The sequence below is a fragment of the Phyllostomus hastatus genome, unplaced genomic scaffold (assembly GCF_019186645.2).
Source record: "Phyllostomus hastatus isolate PE091 unplaced genomic scaffold, TTU_PhHast_1.1 phas_contig_152, whole genome shotgun sequence".
Classification (NCBI taxonomy): Eukaryota; Metazoa; Chordata; class Mammalia; order Chiroptera; family Phyllostomidae; genus Phyllostomus; species Phyllostomus hastatus.
Genome location: NW_025333622.1, coordinates 15,286,260 through 15,310,309, shown reverse-complemented (window position 1 = coordinate 15,310,309; position 24,050 = coordinate 15,286,260). Strand labels below are relative to the sequence as shown.

Here is a 24,050-nt window from a genome sequence, read left to right as displayed (position 1 = left end):
TCAAGATGCCTGGGGACATCTCACACTCACACTCCAGAGCGGTTCAGCCTCTGCACAGTCCAATGTGCATGCCCAGCTCAGCTCTGGAGTGCCTGTCTGAACTCTCCTGAAAGGACACGTGTCCTCAGCCACCTAAGCACAACCACCTTCACTGCAGACTGAGGCAGTGCGAACAACATGGGGTTAATCACACGTGTGAGAAACCAACTGACCAACAGGCAAAGGCGGGTACAAGGCTCCAAGACAGCCAGCAGCTCACTGTTGCGGCTTCAGAGCCAGCATCTGATGCCTGACTGTCCCGGTGGCCGTACGGGGCCTCTGAGCAGGTGACTGATGGATTCACTTCAGTCTGTGGAAAACCAGCTCCCATCACAGCCAGCACCACATAGGTGCCTTTACATAGGAGCTGTGACAGAGCAACACACTCAGTGGCTCCAGCTGTATTTCAGTGTACACGATGTGACTTGTGCTACAACACAAAGCACAATGAAATCCCAATCTTACATGCTTAGCTATGGCCTAGGTGTGAGCCACATTTCCCAGTTATCTGTCCTAAAAAGGGTTTTTATTTCTCCTCTGGAGAAAGATCACCTCTAAACAAAGCACGGAGTATGTTGGAGGGAAATGTTTCTCCACAGGAATTCATTTAATTCACTTCACCTTATGTACCCCCCTAAATCCTGAACCTGAGGTATGCATGTATGTTTAACATGGGGTGGCTGACAGAAAATGTGTCCCCAGGGAAACAGCGCAGGAGAAACTCCGTAAGGATTAAATGGATCTGCCGTGCTGAATGCTGACAAGCCTTTGCAGTTCTGAAATGACAGCCAGTTAAGAACACAGGATTCACAGATCTCCCGAGACCACAGGAGGCAGCTGGTGGAAGTTACATGAGGGAAGAAAGCTTAGTAAACAGGACTGTACAGAGACAATCTGGGGGCCACACATTCCCCCAGTCTGGAGACCTTGTACAAACCCCAAGGGCGAAGTTCCCACAGTCCTCGTCCCAGTCCTCCTGGTTCTCACTGTGCGCTCTGATGCAGGCAATCAGCTTACAAGGTGGCATGACGCCACCTTAACAGCGCCTCCTAGGATCCTTCGAATTTGTGCAAACAAGTGCAGTTTCAAGGTCTCTCACATCTGTTACTTCACTTGGTCCTCACAAAACCTCACTGAAATGGCAGGGCCCATATTAGCTCCCCAAGAAACTGTTAGGAAGTTTAAGAACTAGCCTGAAATCAGACAGCGGTTCTCAAGTCCAGATCTCTCCAAGTCAGGACTCGTCTGCCTCATCTTTAATCCAACACCTCAAAGCTTTCTTAACACCACACAAATGGGCAAATGGCAGGATGAAGTGATTTGCCTGAGGTCACACACACATGCAAAGCATTATCGTATTATCACCTGCTCTTGTAAAATGATTCCCATAAACTACAAGGTTGTGAGCCGATGGAAAGAACAGCCTGGCGTGGAGACTTGACTCACCACCAATGCCAGACATGCCATTGAAATATGACTCCTAGAAATACTCTTCAGAATACTTAACAAGATAATATTCAGTTACAATTTTGTGTCATCTCTAATTAGCTCCAATTATCTTAAGCAGTATCGTTAACACAAAACTAAATTCACATTTATTTAAAAGGCACACACCATGTAGTATCTTGGGATAAGGGAGAGAAGAGCTGTCACAACATGTTTAAGTTTCCGTTCCAGGAAAGTTTACTTTTATTTTCAGAGGGCTTCCACTCACCCCTGAGCTTCTAAATGGTGCAAAGACACTGAGGGCATAAAGCTCAAGTTGCTGTGGCATTTGAACAACCCTAGGAGCCCCCACCTCTAACCACAAAGGTGCCTCACTAAGCCAGTGCTCCCCTGTAACAAGCTCCTGTCAGATGGGGCCTTGATACACAGTCATCAGTCCGAAAGGGAAGTCCTGAGACTTCTGAGCTCCTGGAACCCCACCAGTTAGTGACAATTACAGGGTTTCCTACTTATTATACAAGGAAATAACATTAAATACTCCAAATATACAAAGATTTACAGTTTGTCAATTTATCATGGTTTGACTGGATTTTCTAAAGATGCTAAGGTCACTTCCTCTATTGATAACTAACCAGGAAGCCTCAGAGACCTGTATTAATTATTTAACATGGTTCAAAATTTCATCTTTAGTGGCAAAAAAAAGAAAAAAATTCATCCTCAAGTAAGTAACCCACAAAGCAGGAGAAAGTATTTGCAAATTTTACATACATATATATGATAAGGTGCAATATAGTCACAATTCTTAGAACTCAAGAGACAGACAATCCAATTTTTAATTTTTATTCATTTTTTTGCTGTATTGTCTTTATTATTTATTTTTAAATTTCACTAAATTTGTTGGGTGACATTGGTTCATAGGGTCATGCAGGTTTCAAGTGTCCCTTTCCATGGCACATGACCTGTACACTGCATTGAGTGCCCACCACCCAAAGTCAAGTCATCTTCCACCACCATATAATTGGCCCCCTTTACCCTTTACTGCACCCCATCCCTATTTTTTAAGTGGGCAAAGGATTTGAACAGAAGATATACAAATGGCCAATAAGCATGTGAAAAGATGCTCAATATCAGTATACCTTAGGAAAGTGCAAGTCCAAACCACAATGAAACACCACTTCTTATACCTGTCTTAGCCTGCTCAGGCTGTCGTAACAAAATACCATAGACAGGGGAGCTTAAACAACAGAAAATTATTTTCTCACAGTTCTACGGGTTGGACGTCAAAGACCAATGTGGAATCATGGCTGAGTTTCGGTGAAGGCTCTCTACCTAGTTTGTACTCAGCCAACTTCTCCCTATGTCTTCACCTGGCAGAGAGAGAGTGAACAGTGTCTCTGGCATCTGGTCTAATAATGGCACTAATCCCATAATGAGGGCTCCACCCTCATGACCTCACCTAACCCTAATTACCTCCCAAAGGCCCCACCTCCAAATACCACTACATTGGGAGTCAGGCTTCAACATGTGAATATGAGGGTAGATGTACTATAGTCCACAGCAATATCCATTAGGATGGCTGTAACTAAAAAAGATACAAAACAACAAGTGTTGACAAAGACATGGAGACACTGGAACCCTCATACACTGCTTGGCGGGAGTGTAAAATGATACGGCTACTTCGAAAAACGGTTTTCTAGTTCCTCAAAAGGTTAAACACAAAGTTCCCAAATGACCCAGCAATTCTACTCTTTAGTATCTGCCTGAGAAAAATGAAAACAATTCTACAGAAAAACCTGGACACAAATGTTGATAGCAACATTATTCATAATGGCCAAAAAGTAGAAACAACCCTAGTGTCCATCAACTGAGGGAAGAACAAATAAAAGGTGGTATATTATTCAGCCATAAAAAGAAACGACGTACTGACATGTGCTTCCACATGCATTAGCCTGGAAAACGCTATGCAAAGCGAAAGAAGCCAATAAAAAACACCACAGATTATATGATTCCATTTTTATGGAATGTCAGAATAGGCAAATGTAGAGAGACAGAGAGCAGATTAGTGGCTGCCTAGAACTTGTAGGGGTGCTGGGGGAAATGGAGTGACTACTAATGAATATGGGTTTTCTCTCCGGGGAGATGGAAATGTGCTAAAACTGCCTGTGGTGATGGTTGCACAGCTCTCTGAACACACTAAGAACTACTGAATTATACACTTTAAATGGGTAAATTGTATGGTGTGTGAATTAAATCTCAATAAACTTTCACACATATAAAAACTAAGTGGCAGTTAACACCCCTGGAATCCAGTGGAGACAGGCCTTAGGAGAAAAGACCATGCTCTGAGTAAAACCTCTTCTAGACCTAATCTAATAAAATATAAAACCAAGCCCTAACAAGTTCTGCAGGAGAGATGGCGTTAGTGTTTGAGGCCAGCCAAATTAAAGTCTGTGCTTTCTACAGAGTGTCAAATTAAGCCTACACCAACACAAAGTGATCGGCCAGTCATTTAACTGTCTGCCAAAATAAGAACTAACTTTAGAGAATGATAAAATCCAGAATCTTTAAAATATACTATCACAATGCCCAATATTCAATCCAAAATCACTAGACAAAAAAATTAACAGGGAAAACTTGAGAAAAAAAGTCAAAATAAACTAAATTTGACATATCCTAGATATTAAAGTTAGCTGACACAGACTCTGAGGCTCTATTCAATAGAAGTATATTTAAGTCATAAAAGGAAAATATGTTCAAATAACTTAAAAATGTGGTCTTGCTCTGCCCAGGTAGCTCAGTTGGTTAGAGTGTCGTCTCAATACACCAAGGTTGCAGGTTTGATCCCTGGTCAGGGCACATACAAGAAGCAACCAATGAATGCATGGATGAGTAGAACAACAGAATTAATGTCTCTGTGTCTCTATGTCTCTCTTTCTCTGTGTCTCTCTAGCTAAAAAAAAAAAATCAATAAAAAATATGGTCTTAATGTGAAAATAAAGGATCTCAGAGGATAAATAGAAACTATATAAAGAACCAAATAAAAATTTAAGACCCAAAGAGTACAATAGGAAAAATTAAAAATTCACTGGATAATCTTAAAAGCAAACTGGAGATCATGGAAAAAAGAGCTGGTGAACATTAAGACACATCAATAAAAACTACTGAATCTGAAGAACAGAGAGAAAAAAGAATTAAAGAAAAATGAACTAAATTTTAGGAACCTGAATGACAATATCAATCAGCCTAATGTAAGTGTAATAAAAACATCAGAATATTTCACTTACATGTGGAATATAAAATAAAAAGCAACAAACTAACAAAACCAATTCATAGATTCAGACTACAAAATGGTAGTTTCCTGAGTGGGAGTGGAGTTGGGGGAGGGCGAAGTCAGCAAAAGGGGTCAACCATGTGAAAACAGAAGAAGACTAGACTTTGGGCAGGGAAAATAACCTAGTACACAGACATCAAATTGTAGTCTTGCACACCAGCAAATTAAATAACTAAATAATGTTATCAGCGGGTGGAAATGGGAGGGAGGTGGGGAGGGCTGGGTGGGTGGGCTGGGATGGGAGTAAACGATAGAAAATTGTACTTGAACAACAATTAAAATAATAATAATAATAATAATAATAATAATGTTATTAACCAGTGTTATCCAGTACATTTAAAAAATCAGGATAAGAGGATGAGAATTGAGCAGAAAAAAATATTTGAAGAAATTATGACCAAAAACTTCACAAATTTGATGGAAATCACTTAACTTACAGATCTAAGAAGCTCACGAGATCCAAGAAAGACAAACATAAAAAGAACCATGCCTCAGCACATCATAGTCAAACTGCTGAAAGACAAAAATAAAATCTTGAAGGTAGTGAGGATTGTGGAGCTGGGGGAGACATTATATACAGGGAACAAACGTTTTTTAAAAAAGACAGCTGTCCCTGGCCAGGTAGCACCGTTGGTCAGAGCATCATCCCAATACACCAATGTTGCAGGTTCTATCCCTGGTCAGGGCACATACAAGAAACAGCCGATGAAGACATAAATAAATACAACAACAATCAATGTTTCTCTCTCTCTCTCTTTTTCCCTACTCTCTCTCCCCCTTGTCCTCTGTCTATAAAAATCAATAAACAAAAAAAAATTGAAGACATCTGACTTCTCATCAAAAACTACAAAGAACAGAACAAAATGAACAATACCTTTAAGAGTTAAAAGAAAAAAATGGACTTCTGGCCAAGATGGAGGCATAGGTAGATACACTATGCCTCCTCACACAACCAAAAGAAGGACAATGACAAATTTAAAAACAAAAAATAACCAGAACTGCCAGAAAATCAAACTGTATGGAAGTCCGACAACCAAGGAGTTAAAGAAGAAACATTCATCCAGACTGGTAGGAGGGGCGGAGTTGGGCAGCTGAAGTAATAAGGACATGCAGCAAGGTGGCGGCTGGCAGACTGGGAGGTCCCACATTTGTGTGCAGATAAACCACGAGGAACAACTGGGGAGAGAGACAGAACACGTAACCCAGGGTTCCAGCCCAGGGAAACAAAGCCTCCATACCTCCAATTGGAAAAGCCTGTGGGGGTTGATGTGGCGGGAGAAACTTCTAGCCTCACAAGAGAGTTTGCTGGCAAGACCCACGGAGTCCTAGAATGTACACAAACCCACTCACTTGGGAATCAGCACCAGAAAGGCCCAATTTGCTTGTGGGTAGCAGAGGAAGTGACTGAAAGCTGGCGGACAGCCAAGCAAGCAGCATTGTTCCCACTCGGACCCCTGCCCCACATTCAGTGCCACAATGCAGAGTTGCCTCGCCCTGGCAAACACCTAAGGCTTCACCTCTTACAACATAATAGGCGCGCGGAGACAAAAAAAATATTGTCCAAATGAAAGAACAAATCAAAGCTCCAAAAATAGACCTAAGCAATGAAGAGATAGCCAACCTAACAGATGTAACAGTTCAAAACACTGCTAATCAGGATGCTCATAGAAATGGTTAAGTATGGTTGCAAAATAAAGGAAGAAGTGAAGGCTACGCCAAGTGAAATAAAGAGAAATATATGGAGAACCAACAATGAAGGCAAGGAAACTGACACTCAAATCAACGATTTGAACCAGAAGGAAGAAATAACATACTACCAGAACAGAATGAAGGAACATGAATTCAAGAAGATTAGGAGAGGTTTAGGAACTTCCAGGACAATTTTAAATGTTCCAACATCCAAATCACAGAGGTGCTGAAGGAGAAGAGGAAGAGCAAGATATTGAAAACTCATTGGAAAAAATGAAGGAGAACTTCCCCAATCTGGCAAAGGAAATAGACTTTCAGGAAGTCCAGGAAGTTCAGAGAGTCCCAAAGAATCTGGACCCAAGGAAGCACACACCAAGGCACATCATCATTACATTATTCAAGAGGAAAGATGATTAAAGATAAGGAGAGAATCTTAAAAGCAGCAAGAGAAAAAGACAGTTACCTACAAAGGAGTTCCCCTAAGACTACCAGCTGATATCTAAAAAGAAATCTTACAGGCAAGAAGGAGCTGGAAAGAAGTATTCTAAGTCATGAAAGGCGAGGACCTACACCCAAGATGACTCTACCCAGCTACGCTATCATTTAGAATGGAAGGGCAGATCAAGTGCTTCCCACATAAGGTCAAGTTAAAGGAGTTAATCATCACCAATCCCTAATTATATGAAATGTTAAAGAGGCTTATCTAAAAAAAGATTAAAAATATGAACAGTAAAATGATAACAAACTCCCAACTATCAACAACTTAAACACACAAAAAAACAAAAGCAAACTAAGCAAACAACTAGAAGAGGAAGAGAATCACAGAAATAGAGATCACATAGAGGGTTATCAGTTGGGAGGGGGTGAGTAGGAGAAAAGGTACAGGGAACAAGAAGTATAAATGGTAGGTGCAAAATAGACAGGGGGAGGTTAAGAATAGTATAGGAAATGGAAAAGCCAGAGAACTTATATGTACAACAACCCAAGGACATGAACTACGCAGGGGAATGCTGGTGGGAGGGGTGGTGCAGGGTGGAGGGGAATAAAGGGGAGAAAATAAATGGAACAACTATAATATCATAATCAATAAAATATATTAAAAATGATTTTTAAAGATTTTATTTATTTATTTTTAGAGAGAGGGGAAGGGAAGAAGAAAGAGAGGGAGAGAAACTTCAATGTGTGGTTGCCTCTCATCAGCCTGCCACTGGGGACCTGGCCCACAACCCAGGCATGTGCCCTGACTAGAAATTGAACCAGCACCACTTTGGTTCGCAGGCCTACACTCACAAAAATGAATTTTATAGTCAGCAAAAATATCCTTCAAAAACAAGAATGAAGTAGAGACATTTTCAGGTGAACAAAAGCTGAGAGGAACAGACCTGCACTATCAGGAACACTCAAGAGACATCCATCAGGGTGGAAACCTGGGTCTGTGAGAAAGAATGGAGAACACCTGAAATGGTAAATAACAGTGTAAGCATTGGGTTGGACACAAACTCCATTTAGTGTTTTCTGTACAATGGCTCTAGTAGTGCTTAGTTGTCTTTAACTTCACTTAAAACAATTTTGTTAGATTTTATTGTGACAGTTGTCATTTCAGCATGCATTTTGTTTATTTTAATTGTTGTTCAAGTACAGTTTTCTGCCTTTTACTCCCATCCCGGCCCACCCTCCAGCCCTCTCCATCTCCCTCCCATTTCCACCCCCCTAGTTTTTGTCCATGTGTCCTTTATACTTGTTCTTGCAAACCCTTCCCCTTTTCCCCTGAAATTCCCTCCCCTCTCCCCTCTGGTCTATTCTCTATTTCAGTGTCTTTGGTTATATTTTGCTTGTTTATTTGTTTTGTTGTTTAGGTTCCTATTAAAGGTGATATCATATGGTATTTGTCTTTCACTGCCTGGCTTATTTCGCTTAGCGTAATGCTTGCCAGTTCCATCCACAGCATGCATTTTTTTAAAAACTTAACAAAATTGGTGAATTTTTGTGCAGCCATTTTAATACTGAAGATGGAAGAAGATACACAACATTTTCAGCATATTATGCTTTATTATTTCAAGAAAGGTGAAAACACATCTGAAAAGCAAAAAAAAAAAAAAAAAGATTTGTGCAGTGTATGGAGAAGGTGCCATCACTGATCAAATGTGTCAAAAGTGTTCTGCGAAGTTTCTTGATAGTATTGACATTTTGGCAAAATAATTCTTTGCTGTAGTGCTGTCTTATGCATTGGGAAATGTTTAGCAGCACCCCTGGCCTCTTCCCACTAGAAGCTAATAGCAGTAGATGGCTGACATACTTGAACTCTCCAAATCAACAAAGTTATTGGTGAAAATGAAAAAATGTGTCTTTTATTTTACAGAAAAAATGTAATGGACCTTTTGGCCAACCTAATATAAAAGACTCTTTTCTTCTCATAATTTACTGAAAAGACAACTGACTGTTTAAAGCAAAAGCACTGACTGTATAAGAGGAGTGTATGGCAGATGCAGAAGTAAAAGATATGACAACGGACTTAGACATGGCAGCAGGCAAACGGAACTACCCTGTTTAAGTTCATCACACCTGGGAAGTATGGACTGTGAGAGGCACACACACAGTGACTCTAAAGAGATACTCTAATATTCTGGTTTGTTAAGATGCAGACAGTTAGCCCTAGAGCAATAACAATAAAAATCAGGAGAGGGAATGAATGGAAAACAAATAGCAACATGATAGACTTAAACCAAACTATATAACAATTATATTAACTGATCAAAACTTAATATCACCAACAATAAGAAACAGATCGGGTACCTCCTGACATGATGCACTAAGAAAGACACATCTCTTCTGTGGCATTCCTGCCCAAAATGCACAACCTCGGGCTACTCATGAGAAAACACAGACAACTGGAGCTGAGGGGCCTCCATAATGCACACCTCCATGCATCAAGATGATGGAAAACAGGAGACACTGAGGAAGTGTCACCAACTGGAGGAGACTAAGGACATGTGACAACTAAATTTAATGTGTGACACTGAACTGGATTTGGGGCCAGAAAAAGACATTAGGTGAAAGCTGGCAAAATTGGAACAAAATCTGTAAGTTACTTAATACAGTTAACAGTGTTAACTTTCTGTCGTAAAATATTAACATTAGGGGAAACTAAGCAAAGGGTATACATACAGGAATGGTGCATTTCTCTGCACCATTTCTGTAAGTCTAAAATGATTTTAAAATAAAAAGTTAAAAGATGGTATTAAATGTAAGTAGACTAAACATCCCAATTAACAAACAGAAACTGTCATATTAACCAAAACTTGGAATAGTCAAATGTCCATCAAAAGTAAATAATCAAATTGTAGCATGTTCACTCAATACAACACTCTCCAGCAATGAAAGAAATGAACTAATAATACCTCAACACCATGGAAAAATCTCACAGATGTTATGCTGAGCCAAAGAAGCTGGACAACAAAGAGCTAAGGGGAAGAAACTAAGAGTTCGGGTATAATTCTATTTATGTGAAATTCTAGAACAGATAAAACTAATCTAGACTGACGTAAATCCGATGAGTGGTTGCCTGAGCTGGGGGCAGGACAGTGCAATGCGGAGACTGTCAGGGGGCCAGGGAAGTAGACATATCTTGACTGGGGTCGTGGTTGCATGGGTGTGAAAACGTGTCCAAGTTTATTGTACGATATACTTACAGTGTTATTGTATGCAAGTTATACTTCAATAAAGTCAATTAAAAAGAAAAAACAAGTAACATCGCCACCATTTGGCCACAAGAATACATGAAGTTCATGAGCTTTGACACTGCTGAGACTTCCCCTAATTCTCAAATGCAAACAGATTGTGGAAGCAAGTTCATGATATTTTTCAGAAGCAAGCCTCCCAGGCTTTTAAGCATGAAAATGAGACACCACTCAGGACCCTTCCTCAGTCCATGGGACGGCTGACAGTGCACTGCAACAATCTGGCTTGAAAGAAAACATTTAAAAGCTGTCTGGTAAGGTTTGGACCAGGATCCTCCTGATTTAGTTCCAGTATAACAAACCATGTATTTGAAAATACAGTATTATTGAGATTGGATTACTGTAGAACTGACATGTTTGTATAGTTTATTAAGACCATGTTTGAGTATGAAAATAACACTAACTCTATCCCCTCTTTCCAGACATAACCAAGCTTTTGATGAAGCCAGCAGAACTAGTCCCTAGAGATTGCACAATAGCATTTTTTTGTTTTGTTTTTGGTGTGGTCATTTAGAAACATAATTAAAGTGAACATTCGCTGGGTGCTTTCTGTGTGCAAGGTCCTGCTAAGTGCTTTCCGTGTGTTTCATTTAACCTTCACAAGGACCCCCAGAGGATTTTAACAGATGAGGAAACTGAGGTCAAGAGAGTTTGAGTAACTTGCCCAAGGTCACTTCCGGGTGGTGGTCACACTGCTGGTGAGTTTGGGGGCCAGGACTCAGCCAGCACCAACCGGGCTGCAGAACCTGATTTCTTAAGCACTGTGCATAAGAGATTTCACTTACTCTTTCCTGATAAAGGTGTCTGTGCTAATGTTACTGATATTTTATCTGTTCTAATGCCAAGGCAGTACACAGGAAAGTATAAAATGAGGGAGTGGGAAGCTTACATTCTAGTTACGGGATGTTTCTTCTTGAAACTTCTAGATACTATTTCCCTTCGCCAGATAAGCTTCTATAAACTTTTCAAAAACTCTAGTAGAAAGAGAGAAATAAAACGACAAGTGCCAGGCATGAATCAACACTGAGTCACCTGAGGCTGTGGTTTATCGGCAGGTTTAATAATTCTCTGGTCACATACCTGTCCGCTCTTCACATCCTGTGAGCACAGATGGTGCCTTACATTGGTTATAAACCACTTTCATGCACACTGTCGCACTTAACCCTACAACAACTCTGTGAGGCAGGCAAGGCGGGGTGGTACATTGTGAACGCATTTACAAATGAGGACAGGGAGTTTTGTCCAAGGTATATTTTGCCCAAGATCCCTGGTTACAGGGACAGTAACCCTAGACTTGCATTTCACAGAGACCAGGGGCGTGGGGGGCGTGCCGGGAGCATCCATCCTCTCGCACTGGGGTGCAGAGTCCATGGGACATCTGGTCTTTGCCTAGAATTTCCTAGTTCAGTTTTAACTCAGACAACAGATGTTCAAATGAAGGTACCACTCTAAATACTCTATTTTGCAAGACAACAGAAGTACATTTCCAAGGGAGCACTAAGGCAGGCTTCAGGAAAAGACAATACACCATCTCAGTAAACAGCAATCAATAACATTACCTCATTTCATCAAACTTCACATGCTGCCAATTGTAAAATGCACCATTATTTTGTACCTAAGAAAGGAAAGTATTCTTAATTAGATAACACACTGACTTTAAGATGAATCCTGACCTCAGATATGTTAAAATGTGTCTTAGTGTTGATGAAATATGGCGATGTAAGACCCATGGGGATTGTGACCATGGGAGTCACCACCTCACCATTTTAACAGTGTTACTGAATGGTAACAAATGCTGGCTGCTGGGACTGTGGGGTGGGGGGAACGAAGGTGAGTGAGCACCAATGCTACCCTCCAGGAACCCCCCTCTCATACTGGGCCCTTCCTGGGAAATTCCAAGGGCCAGAAGCTGCTGAGCTTTTCACAACACTTTGGTAAAAGTAGCCATCACATAAGTGAATTTCTGGGTCTCCTTTGTCTCCTCAATGTCAAAGAAACCAAATTATAAAACACTCAGTTCTTTAGGACCACACCCTGAGCAGCATGGTATTTGGAGCATCAAGGTGACCGTTTCCAGACACACTCATTTTTTTGGTGCAGAGTTAAAGGAGGGAGCTAACACTGAGCACATACTATGTGCAGGAATCACTCTAATTTAAGTAAATGATAACAGTGAATTCTCAAAATAATCTTATGAGTTGGGCATTATTACTCCTGTTTAAAAGATGAAGAACTGAGAGCTCAGGAAAACTAAATAGCTGTAGGATGGGTGTGGCTGAGTCAGGATTCAAACCCATGTCCTGGCAAGTTCCCAGAGTTCTGGGAAGATAAATCTCCATAACTTCTGGCTGTAAAAACTAGTGGCGGTTGAGGCATGGAAGAAAATGTCAGATTTTCAGGAGAATTCATTTAAAGGGCCTGTACAGACTTAGAAAATATACAGACCCACTCACTCTGGGATTCACCACCAAGGCAACAGCTAGAAGGGTGTCAGTTGCATATGGGAAGTGGGTAAAGTGACTGGAAACAGGGCAGGTGCCAGGCAAACCTCCAAAAGCCAAGCAGGGGCATTGTCCCCTCTCCGAGTCCTCACTTCACACACAGCCACAAAGCAGTGAAGCCATCTGCCTGACCTGGCAATGACTTAAGGCTACACCCCACACAATTTATAGGTGCCCTTTACAGAGAGTCAAAGCAGCTCCACCTAATACACAGAAACAAACACAAGGGGGGCTGCCAAATTGAGGAGAAAAAGAAACATGGCCCAAATGAAAAAACAGGACAAAACTCCAGGAAAAGAACTAAGCAAAAAGGAGATAGCCAACCTATCAGATGCAGAGTTCAAAACATTGGTGATCAGGATGTTCACAGAACTCACTGAGTACAGCAAGAGCATAAGAGAAGAAATGAAGTTACACTAAGTAAAATAAAGAAAAATCTACAAGGAGCCAACAGTGGAGAGGATGAAGCCAAGAATCAAATCAACGATTTGGAACACAAGGAAGGAAAAGCATTCAATCAGAACAACAGGAAGGAAAAAAGAATTTTAAAAAAATGAGGATAAACTTAGGAACCTCCAGGACAACTTTAATGTACCAATAGTCAAATCACAGAAGAAGAGGAAGAGCAAAAAATTGAAAACTTACTTGAAAAAATAATGGAAGAAAACTTCTCTACGGAAGAAAAAGAAGAAGATCAAATCTATGAACATCAAAAGGGCAACAAATTCACAATGATCAACAACTGAATCTAAAAAAAGCAAACTAAGCAAACAACCAGAACAGAAACAGAATCACAAATATGAAGATCATTTGGAGGGTTATCAGCTGGGAGGGGGAAGAGGGAGAATGGGGGAAAGGGTGCAATGATTAAGAAGCATAAATGGTAGGTACAAAATAGACAGGGGGTGTTAAGAGTAGTATAGGAGATGGGACCTGGCTGGTGTAGCTCAGTGGATTGAGCGCAGGCCTGCAAACCAAAGGGTTGCTGGTTCGATTCTGTCAGGGCACATGCCTGGGTTGCAGGCCAGTTCCCTGGTCAGGGGCGCATGAGAAGCAACCACACATTGATGTTTCTCTCCCTCTCTTTCTCCCTCCCTTCCTCTCTCTAAAAATAGATAAATGAAATCTTAAAAAAAAAGAGTAGTATAGGAGATGGAAAAGCCAAAAAACTTATATGCATGACCCATGGACATGAACAATGGTGTGGGGAGTGCTGGAGGGAAAGATGGTACAGGACGAAGGGGGGCAATGGGAGAAAAATTGGGACAACTGTAATAGTACAATCAATAAAATGTATTTAAAAAAAGATTTGGATGGATACTGAATGCCAGAGTAAATATATCACATGAATTTAGCAGGGAAACGAGGAGTCACTCAAGCATTCTGAGCAGGAAGGGGACGAGGTCAGCAGCAGGGGAATCAAGATGACCTGTGATTCCTCTGGGAGCAAATGAGAGAAGTCCTGTGGGGAGTGGGCCAGAGACAAGCAGCTGGTGAGAGAGCTGGGGCCAAAATTCACATCTGATGTATAAGGGCACACTCATATAGCAGCACAGAAATAGGATGAGAACTTCATAGCAATACCAAAAGATTTAGGGGAAAAGAAAATAAGGAAAGATTGTCAGGATAGAATAGAGACACTTTAGAACAGCAGTCCTTAACAAGAGGCAATTTGGCCTCCAGTGGGATATTTGGCAATGTCTAGTGACTTTCTGGCTGTCATCACTGGTAGGCAGGTGCTACTGGCATCTAATGGGTAGAGGTCAGGGATTTGGCTACATGCACAGCACAGCTTCCTACAACAAAGAATTATTGGGTCCCAAGTAATAAATAGTGCCGAGGTTTACAAACACAGTCTTAGAACCATCAGGAAACAAAAGTGGTAAAGATATATTTGCCATGCAGCTCATGAACCAAAAAGGGAAAGAAACCAGTGGGACTGGCTCTGCCTAGATGTCAACTACTTACCACACTGTCCATTCATTCCTTTATGCTACAATTTTATGCACCTGCTATTCACCAGACCATATAGACACTGAAGATTACCATCTTCATTACCATCCAGAAGGCAGACAAGCATGTAAAAAACATGCATGTGGCCCTGACTGGTGTGGGTCAATGGGTTGGACACTGTCCCACAAACCGAAAAGTCACTGGCTCCATTTGCAGTCGGGGTACATGCCTGGGTTGCCAGCCAGGTCCCTGGTTGGGGGTGTCCAAGAGGCACCGATTGATGTTTCCCTCCCTCTCTTTCTCCTGCCCTTCTCCTCTCTCTAAAAATAAATAACTTTTTTTGAACTTTTGACCAAGATTTGACCCTTTCATACGGTAGACAGATTGTGGCTCCTTGCACAACCAAAAGAAGGACAACAACAAATTTAAAAACAAGAAACAACCAGAACTTCAGAAAATCAAAATGTATGGAAGTCTGACAACCAAGGAGTTAAAGAAGAATCATTATTACATGAAATGTTAAAGAGACTTATCTAAGAAAAAGAAGACAATCAAAACTATGAACAGTAAAATGACAACAAACTCACAACTATCAACAACTGAACCTAAAAAACAAAAACAAAAACTAAGCAAACTAGAACAGGAACAGAATCACAGAAATGGAGATCACAGGGATAGTTATCAGTGGGGGGGATGGGATGGAAGAAAAGGTGCAGAGAATAAGTAGCATAAATGGTAGGTACAAATAGACAAGGGGAGGGTAAGAATAGTATGGGAAATGGAGAAGCCAAAGAACTCAAATGTATGACCCATGGACATGAACTAAGGGGTGGAACGATGGTGGGAGGGGGGGTGCAGGGTAGAGGGGAATAAAGTGGAGAAAAAAATGGGACAACTGTAATAGCCTGATCAATAAAATATACTTTAAAATAAACATAAAACAGTATTTTTTAAAGAAACACACATGTTTGACAGCATGCATGTGCTCGCACACAGATGTGTAGAAAGACTAAAATGGAATGCAACAAAATATTATTAATGGTGATCTCTGACTTGGGGTAATTTTGATTTTTCTTCATATTTTTCAACGAAAATATGAATGAATTGAAAAGTGGGAAAAATTAGTGATTTTCGGTGAATGTGTCTTAATTTCAACAGTTAAATAAGTAGAGGTATGTAACTGGCCATACGTCCTCACCAGCTGCCCAACCTCTACAGGCTGGTGAGGCGGAAGGCAAGGACAGGGAGCTCACAGACCGGAGGGCGGTCAACCCCTCTACCATCAGACTGTCCCTGCTGACACACAGACCCCGTCCCTCATTCACGTAATTCCTTCACCCAAGATGTGCCAGGCACTGTTGTGTGTGCTCCAGATACAACAGTGAAAACAGACAAAAATCCCTACCCTCTTAGTTTTTATATTCTAGTAAGAGGAAGCAGACAAGAGAGCAAGTAAGTAAAATATATAAAATATGTATGCTCAATGGAGAAAAATAAAGCGGAGAAGGGGGCTCGGGAACAGGTAGGAAGGAGGGCAGCTGGTACAGGGGAGTCACAGAAGGCCTTGCTGGGAGGACACTTGAGGAAAGGCCTGAGAAGGGGCTGGAAGAGGCGGGGAGGGCAGAGGAACAACCAGCTGTGAACCCGCGGCAGACGCATGCCTGTGAGCTCACAGACAAGAGAGAGGCCAGCCTGCTAGACTAGCATGAAGGACAGGCTCGATGAGGCCACAGAGGGAAGCAGCGGTCAGATCATCCAGGCTCGTGAGCTCTCCAAAGACTCTGCCTGTATCCCGTGTGGGACTGAAGGCCATCAGAGGGCTCTGATGGAAAAAGCGGCCTGACAGATTTCAACAGAATCGCTGTGGCTGACGAAAGCAGGGAGACCAGTTAGGAGGCTATAACTGTAATTGGGGAGGGAGCTTCTGGTAGAATGAGCCAGGAAGGAGAGGGGAGGGGTGGGAGAAGTGGCCAGGGCTCTGAGTGTCTTCTGAAAGTCGACTTAGCAAGATTCACTGATGGACTGGATGTGGGTGGTGGAGGGAAGGAGGGAGGGAGGGTGCAGGGCTTATGGCATAAACAACTAGAAGGATGAAACGGAGAACACTGTGCAAAGAGCAGGTTTAAGGGAGAAGGTCGGAAGGTCAGGCTGGGACACCTTGCAGCTCTCCTGCAGAAGATGCTGCTTAAGTCACCTGAAGGACCAGGGAGAGGAGCAGGCAGGAGAGGAAAATGACATGTGGGGGGTATTTACAGCCATAAGAGTGTATTAGAGAAGAGAGAGAACAGGAAAGCGGCTGCCAGCGAGGGAGACCAGGGGAACAAGGTGTCCCAGAAGCCGAGGGAAGAACACGCATCGAAAAGGGGGCAGAAAGGAGGCCTTTTCCTGTCAGTTCTTCTCATGTTATATTCAACCAGACTCTGCTGGATACTCGTGCTGGGGCAGCCAGGGACCAAAGAGGTGAGTTCCACTGACTCCTAGACGGTGCCAGACGTCTGAAAGGATACCTGGCAGGTAGACGGCTGTGCCTGGGGCTCAAGGTACGGGGAGTGAAGCACTCGTGGAGACCCTACCCCGGGTCCTGCACCGGCTCTCACTGGCCCTTCACACATGCAGACTCTCTTGCTGGCCGTGGCAGCACAGAGGGACGCTCCAGGTCCCGCTAGAGCAGCAGCCAAAGGTCCGGCCTGAGCAACAGGTCACTCTGAGAGTGTTCAAGGGAAAAAGGAACGCCCCACTTTTTCCTTCCCTTCATGACAGCCAACCCTGAACATCTGTCCTCTCCCATCACCGGTCATTCTTCAAACTGGGACCCCCTGTTAGTGATCAAAATGACATCTGCGCCTGACTGGAGACCATGGGTGTTCATGAGAGTCACTCCCTCCGGGACTGGTGAGCGCATGCTGACACAGCAATGGGTGTGCTGTGACCGTCCCATGTAAAGCAGCCTACGTCTTTAAATGCAGAGCAAGTCCTGGGCAGGGGCCAGGGCACTCGCACCGCCCTGCCACTGTACCCCATTAGTGCCACCAGAGCGGACATGGCTGCAGCCCGAGGTGCCCTGCGCCTGGTTTAGCACTGCGCACACAGGCACCCTCACCACCACTAGCTCACAGCAATCACAGGAGAGAAGCGTCAAGTTTCTATCTGCATTTCACAAGTGAGGGAACTGAGGCACTGAGCAGTCAGGTCACCTGCCCTGGCTCAGGTCTGTAGCTGGCTGCTGCGTGCTGCAATTCACACCAGCACCTGACTCTAAAGCCCTGGTCTCTACTTTTTTGGCTTTCTATGGCCTCTGGTCTCAAGGACTGTCCTGATAGTACAATCTAGAAACCTCCTCCCATTCACCAGCTCCTGCTTTGAATGTGATGTGGCATTTTCTAGGTCAATGCTTATACACAAAGTCTCTTTAAAGGCTTGATTACCCCAAACAAGATTAGTACGAAGTATTTAGTAATTCACTGCTCAAATTTTCCCAGGAGAAACCCTTTGATGAATATGGTAAGATATATAATCTTAGAGATGAGTTTAGGAAGGGACTCACTGCCCTCCACGCCCCTACAGCAATGGGAACATCCCACCACCCCCCAGCAGCCCACCAGGAAGAGAAATGGGTGGGGGTGCATGAGTCCTGGTTCAGGCAGGGGAGATGCCGCAAGTGCGGGCACCTGGCAGTGGCAGAGCTGTGTCCCCAGGGCTGCTCTGCTGGGGGCTGCTCTGCGCTCATCCCTGCAAAGTCCAGCTCCCCTCTAAGGGCAGAGGAAGGCTCAGCAGCAAACAGTATTACCTTGGGCTACTGTTAGTATAGTTTTGTTACCATATTTTTTGCTCCTCCAGCAGGACTCAGAGCAAATCTATTGACTGAACATTTCAGATAATTCCAAAGTGACCTTTGGGGGCTCTAGTTTGTAAACCAGGAACTTTTAATCCACTGCCTTTTCCAACTTAAGCCCAGCTATAATTTTCCAGACCTCAGGAAATCCACTCTTGACCCTTTATCAATTAGTCAGACAAGACTAACCTTTGAAGGGTGAGCATTTCTGGACTCAAGGAAGCTGTAGAGAAGAGAAGACTGGAAACTCGTTTAAGAACAGCTCTGGGTGCCTCCCCCCAGCACTCAGGCAGCAGCTCTGAAGTCACCCGAAGCTGGAGACAGAGCCTCCCCGTAATCCTCGGGAGTCTGGCTAACCACAGAGGCCCCTGCCGGGCCAGAGCCCAAAGCCAGGAGCACAACCTGAGCCTGCAGCCCCACCACAAACCTGCCTGCAAGACCACGATTTCTGAAACAGTAACTCCATGAAAGCAGCTCGTGAAAGCAGCTCGGCTGGAGCCACCCCTCCGCCCCTCCACCTCTCTGGTGGGAACCACCTCCTTTGACTGGCTGCTTCCCCACCCCCAGGCCTGGTTCACAGCAGAAGGATTTCCAAAACTGAGCCAGCTAAAGCTATTTAAAACAAGAGAATGTGAGAAATGGAAGGGGCCTCTAGCACAGTCTCACGCAACACCCTCACTTCACAGGAGAGATAACTGAGACCCCACGGACAAGCTATAATATGCCCCCCACCATCTGCACTCTCCCCCCATGGCCCACTCCCCTACCCCTATAAGCCTACCCAGCAAAACCTCAAGAGAAGATGGTGATGCAAAGAAGAGGACATAAGGAAGGGCTAGGTTCCTTGGGGGTTTAGGAGCGCAAAAAGGAATTCTCAGAAAACGCACTGCTGCCAGCACCGGACTTGCTCAGAGGGGACCCCAGGGCCCAGGCTGGGCTGCGCAATGATGACAGTTCACCAGGCAGCCTGGGCCTAGGTTTCCTGAACCCTCGTGCATGGTGTTTGGAGGGTTCCGGGGACAGTCTTCCCCCTAGTACCAGCCAGGTGCCAAATCACCCAGGAGGAGGAAGAGCTGGGAAGAAGCCACATGGGTGGAGAAGCAGGAAGGAGAGAGACCAACTTTAGAAAGTCTGGAAGAGGATTCCTGCAGCACGAAAGAAAAGGCCCAATTGCAACCACAGGGGCCAAGACATCAGGAATTGCAGCCCAAGGAGCCAGCCTGTGGCCAGATGGCCAGCCAATGGGTCAACTGGGCTAGAGGGGGCAGAGGTTTAAATTTAGCAGCTAAACAGAACTGCTGGGTGGAGAGGCCCTGGTAGAAGCCGGGCAATCACCTGCTCTTTTCACTGAAGGGAAAGTAAGGCCAGAACTGTACCCCCAAACAGCAGGTCTGCTTCCCAGGTCCCACCAACGGGTGGGAGGGCAGTGAACGGGGTGCTCCTCAGAGATGGGCATAAGTTATTTTTACTTTAGCAAGTGGCTCAGTTGCTCAGATTAAAAACTGTCAGGTCTTTTCATCTTTATCATAGTATTTGTTCCCAACCCCTCTGCTGGATTTTCTCTGGACTCCTGGATACAATTTGAAGATACTCCACAGAAAACCAGCCAAGGATGCCCTGAGGTGAGAGCAAAGAGCCTCCATATTCTCTCCTCACTAGGGGAGTTTTATAGCTATTGTTCTTATGAACCTTGAGAGGCCTGAAGGAGTTACAAACATCACCACCACCACCACCACCACCACCACCACCACCACCGATTGTGCATTCAGGTGTGGGGCTGGAACAAAGGTGGAGTCTGAAGACTTGTTAAGAAGATTAGGAAATAAATGACAGGCAGTTTGAAAGGGCGCTAGGGAGAACAAAATCAGAATGGCTGACAGAAAAGCTTTTGTGGACACATTGGATTTTATTTCAGAGAAGGCAAGAAGTATAACTTCACATAAAAATCTCCTCTCCTGCCAGAGGTGCCCGGCCATGACAATCCAGAAACCAGCAGGACTGTCCCAGGAGGTACAATCAGAGCAGGCTAGCCTGGTCTTCTGTCCTCCTGAAGAAGTGCAAACGAAAAAATTTTTCAGCTGTCACTATAGTAAGAGAAAGGTGAAATGCACAGGTGAAGACAATCTCAGGTTTTTTCACTTCACAGCATATGGCTCCCAGCAATTTGGCAATATCCCTTTACCTTAAACTTTTGGGATAGAAAATTTTTTAGAAAAGGGTTACTTCAAGCCAATAAGACACCCTTGGAGCTAGTACAATCACCAAATGTACTAAAGAGAGGACTGGTTTTAGACACCCTGAGTAAACACTCCCCCCGCGCACACACACCCTCCCTCACATACTCATACTCAAGTACAGAAGAAATCAGGGCCTGGGAAAGTAGGAAATCCACGGACCAAAAGGGCCGGCAAGCTCCTCTAAGGCTGGCTCCTGCTCCCCTGGCAGGCAGACCCCACACACCCTCTGTCTGATTTTCTTTAGGAAAAGAAGGGGGCTGTTGCTCTTGGCTGCCCTTAGCTATTTATCCACATGTTGTCTCTTTAGGTCCCTCTGCTCCACTCCGTCTTGCCCTGGTGCTGGCTCCAGCTGCGCCCTGCAGTGGGGGAGACCTAGCTTTAAGCCTGCCTTCTCGCCTGGGCTCCTGGGCCTGCCTGCACTGTGAGAGCCCAGCTGCATCGCTCCTCTCACAACTGTGCAGAGATCTCAGCACTGCCTTTCCTTCACAGGAGCCTCGCAAACAAGTCCTGCTATTTATAACCACAGACCTGTTGTGTCACAGAGACAACACTGTTTTAAAATGGAGGAAAACCACTACTCGGCATTTCACCTCCCGAAGTTGGTGTGTTTGCCAGGACCTGCGTGTGTGTGTGTGCCTGGACAGGTGCGTGGGCACACACCAGGGCCGGCACCCACTGGCCCATGCCTGAGACTGGCAGTCCGGCCCCACCAGTGAACCAGAGACCAACAGGAGCAGCTGGCACCAGGAAAGGGTCGTCAGGCTCTCTGAGGGTGTGCCCACTGCTCCCAGGGCCCCATGGTACCATAGGGCTAGCCACAGAAGAGGTCCCCCTAAGCTCCTAACCCTGTGCATTCACAAATGCTGATGTGTGGCCAGGAGTGTGGCCCTGCCCTACTGACCCAGAGGTCTCTGCACCCACACTGATGGCACAACACAGATGTCCCATCACAGCTGGGTCAGGTGGGCACATTCTCAGTGACTAGAGCAGTTCCGGGGACTGGTAACCGGATCCTGACCCTTTCTCCTCCGGGTACCCGGCTGTAACTCTGGCCAGGGTGATAGTAAGTGAAAGCTGGTGCCAGTGTGACCCCGTGGCAAAGAGTGAAGAAGGCAGGGTGGGTGGGGATGGAAAGCAAATCAACCCATTCAGAACTGGGAACCCCTCCTGCCGCGGGAATGAGCAACCTCAGTTTTCTCTCGGTAAACAGCACCAATCAAGCCTCAAGAAAACTGAACGACATCTCACAGTGATTTGAGAATGAAAATATCCAGGAAATCTGGCTCTGACTGAAGTACATGGCCACATACGCATGAGGACCAGCGAGAAGATGGAGACAGAGGTCACTTCCCCCTTTTCCCAGGGCAGGGATAGATGAGCATAAGGAGCAGAAAGACAATAAAAGAAAACTGAAATCTCAGACCACCACTCAGGGCTTGACCTGCTCCGAGTTCAGGCAGGAATTGAGGCACCCAACTAACACTGCCTCCGGGTCTAAAATAATCCAGATGTAGCCCTCACCCAGTCTGGCTGATGCGGGCGCAGACTTCGGCAGAGCGTTCCAGCTGGGCCGGCCCACGCCAGGCGAAGTGAGCGAGGAGGTCAGAGGGGCTCTCACACTTCTCGGACAGGCGCAGGCAGGGCCCCCGGGATGCCCCTGTGCATGCCGACAGGCCGCACCTCCCCGCCACCTCCTTGGACATCCAACCCTCGGGGACAGAGAGCCACTAGCACCCGAGTTGCCGGGAAGAGCGAGAAAACTCTACTCCAGCCGCCGGCGCCCGGCACCCGGCCAGCACACAGGCTGGAGGGGGCAAGCGGCCCCAGCTTTCTTCGAGGCCTGGGGGAGGGTTCCCCTTCCCTTTCCACGTTCCCTACCCCCACCTGACGGGGCTCAGCCGACGCTGCACTGCGCACTACCAGCCAGCTGCACGGGTCTCGTCGGAGGGCAGGGCCCCGCTCCCGGGGGCTGAGCGCCCGTGGCCGCGGAGGGGGCGGGAACCGGAGAGCTCTAGGAAGTTTCGGAGGCGGGAGCCGAAGAGGGGCGTCTCCAGGCGGCAGGTCTGGGGGCCGGGGGCCGGGGACCGGGGAGGGGGGCTCCCCTTTCCCTCAGCGGGCAGCGGGCACCTACCTGCACGTCCCGCCGCTCCTCAGGCTCGCGGGCTCTGGCTCCTCCTGCGACGGCTGCGCCGGGTCCCCCGGGCGCCGAGGCGAGTGGGGGCCGCTCCTCTCAGCGCGCGGGCTGCTCGGGCCGCCGCACCGGACTGCGCACCGCACTCCGGAGATCCCGCCAAAGCGTCTGCCGGAGCCGGGACCCTGGGGCAGCCCTCGCGGGAGGCGCGCTGCCCGGGCCGGGCGGCTGCGGCTGCGGCACCGGGAGCCCAGGGAGCCCCGCTCGCTCCTGCCGGGAGATCGGCGCGGCGCCCGAAACCCTGCGCTCGGTCGGGTGCGGAGACCGTGCGCGCCGCAATGAAGGGAGGCCTTGCGTCCCGGGCACCGGCTCTGCCCCGCCGTGGTCCTCGCTGGACTGCACCCTCTACTCTGGAGCGCGGGACCCCAAGAAGTTTCGGCCAAATCGGCAGCGGACGGGCGGCGGCCGCGGCTCGGCTGGGAGTGCAGGGCGGGCGCTGAGCGAGCGGATCCCGGCCCGCGCCCCCGCCCCGCCCCGCCCCGCCCCCGCGCCTCCTTTCCGCCCCGGCTGCTGCGCGGGGGTGGGGGCCCCCGCTCGCTCGCTCCTTCCCACCCGCTTGCCCGCGACCCCCACTGCCAGGGCTCCTCCCAGGCTCTGGGACCGTGACCTCCGCACCTGCCCACCGCCCAGCGGACACAACTTCTCCCTCGGCCTCCGAGCTGAGCGGCCCAAGCCCTGCCTGGGGTACGGTGGGGAGCCCCGCCCCGGAGCCCCACGGCCCAGCCTCCTCCCATCCCGGCGCACCCACTGCCTCCTGCTCCCGGAACTCGACCCGGTGCCCCGAGTGGACCCCTGTGGGCGCCCGGCGCTGGCACCTCAGGGGCTGCAGAGCAAGAGGCTCTGAGAGAGGAGTTACAACAGTACCTCTTATATTTACATCAAGCTTTCGCACGCACTTTATCCTCCTCTGAATCCCCCCAAAACAGTAGACTGTGATTTGCTATTTCCTCTTTACCAACCCAAGTCATTCTTCTCCCGGCCCTGGACCTTTTCCTACAGCACCCAATAGAGAGACCTCTGGGACAGGACATTTGATGGGAGTGGGGTGGCACACCAAGAAACACGCTCCCCATGCATTGTCTCATCACTTCTGT

General features: G+C 46.3%; 1 protein-coding gene across 2 annotated transcripts in view; it reads right to left on the bottom strand.

Annotated features, from left to right (window-relative positions):
• Nucleotides 1-23,398, bottom strand: part of WNT5B (Wnt family member 5B) — a 125,945-nt gene extending 102,547 nt beyond the window's left edge. For both annotated transcript variants that reach the window (XM_045830443.1, XM_045830447.1), the window contains exon 1: nucleotides 22,897-23,398. The gene's annotated coding sequence lies outside the window, so the exon portion shown is untranslated. The remainder of the gene's footprint in view (nucleotides 1-22,896) is intronic.
• Between the last annotated feature and the right edge of the window lie 652 nt (nucleotides 23,399-24,050).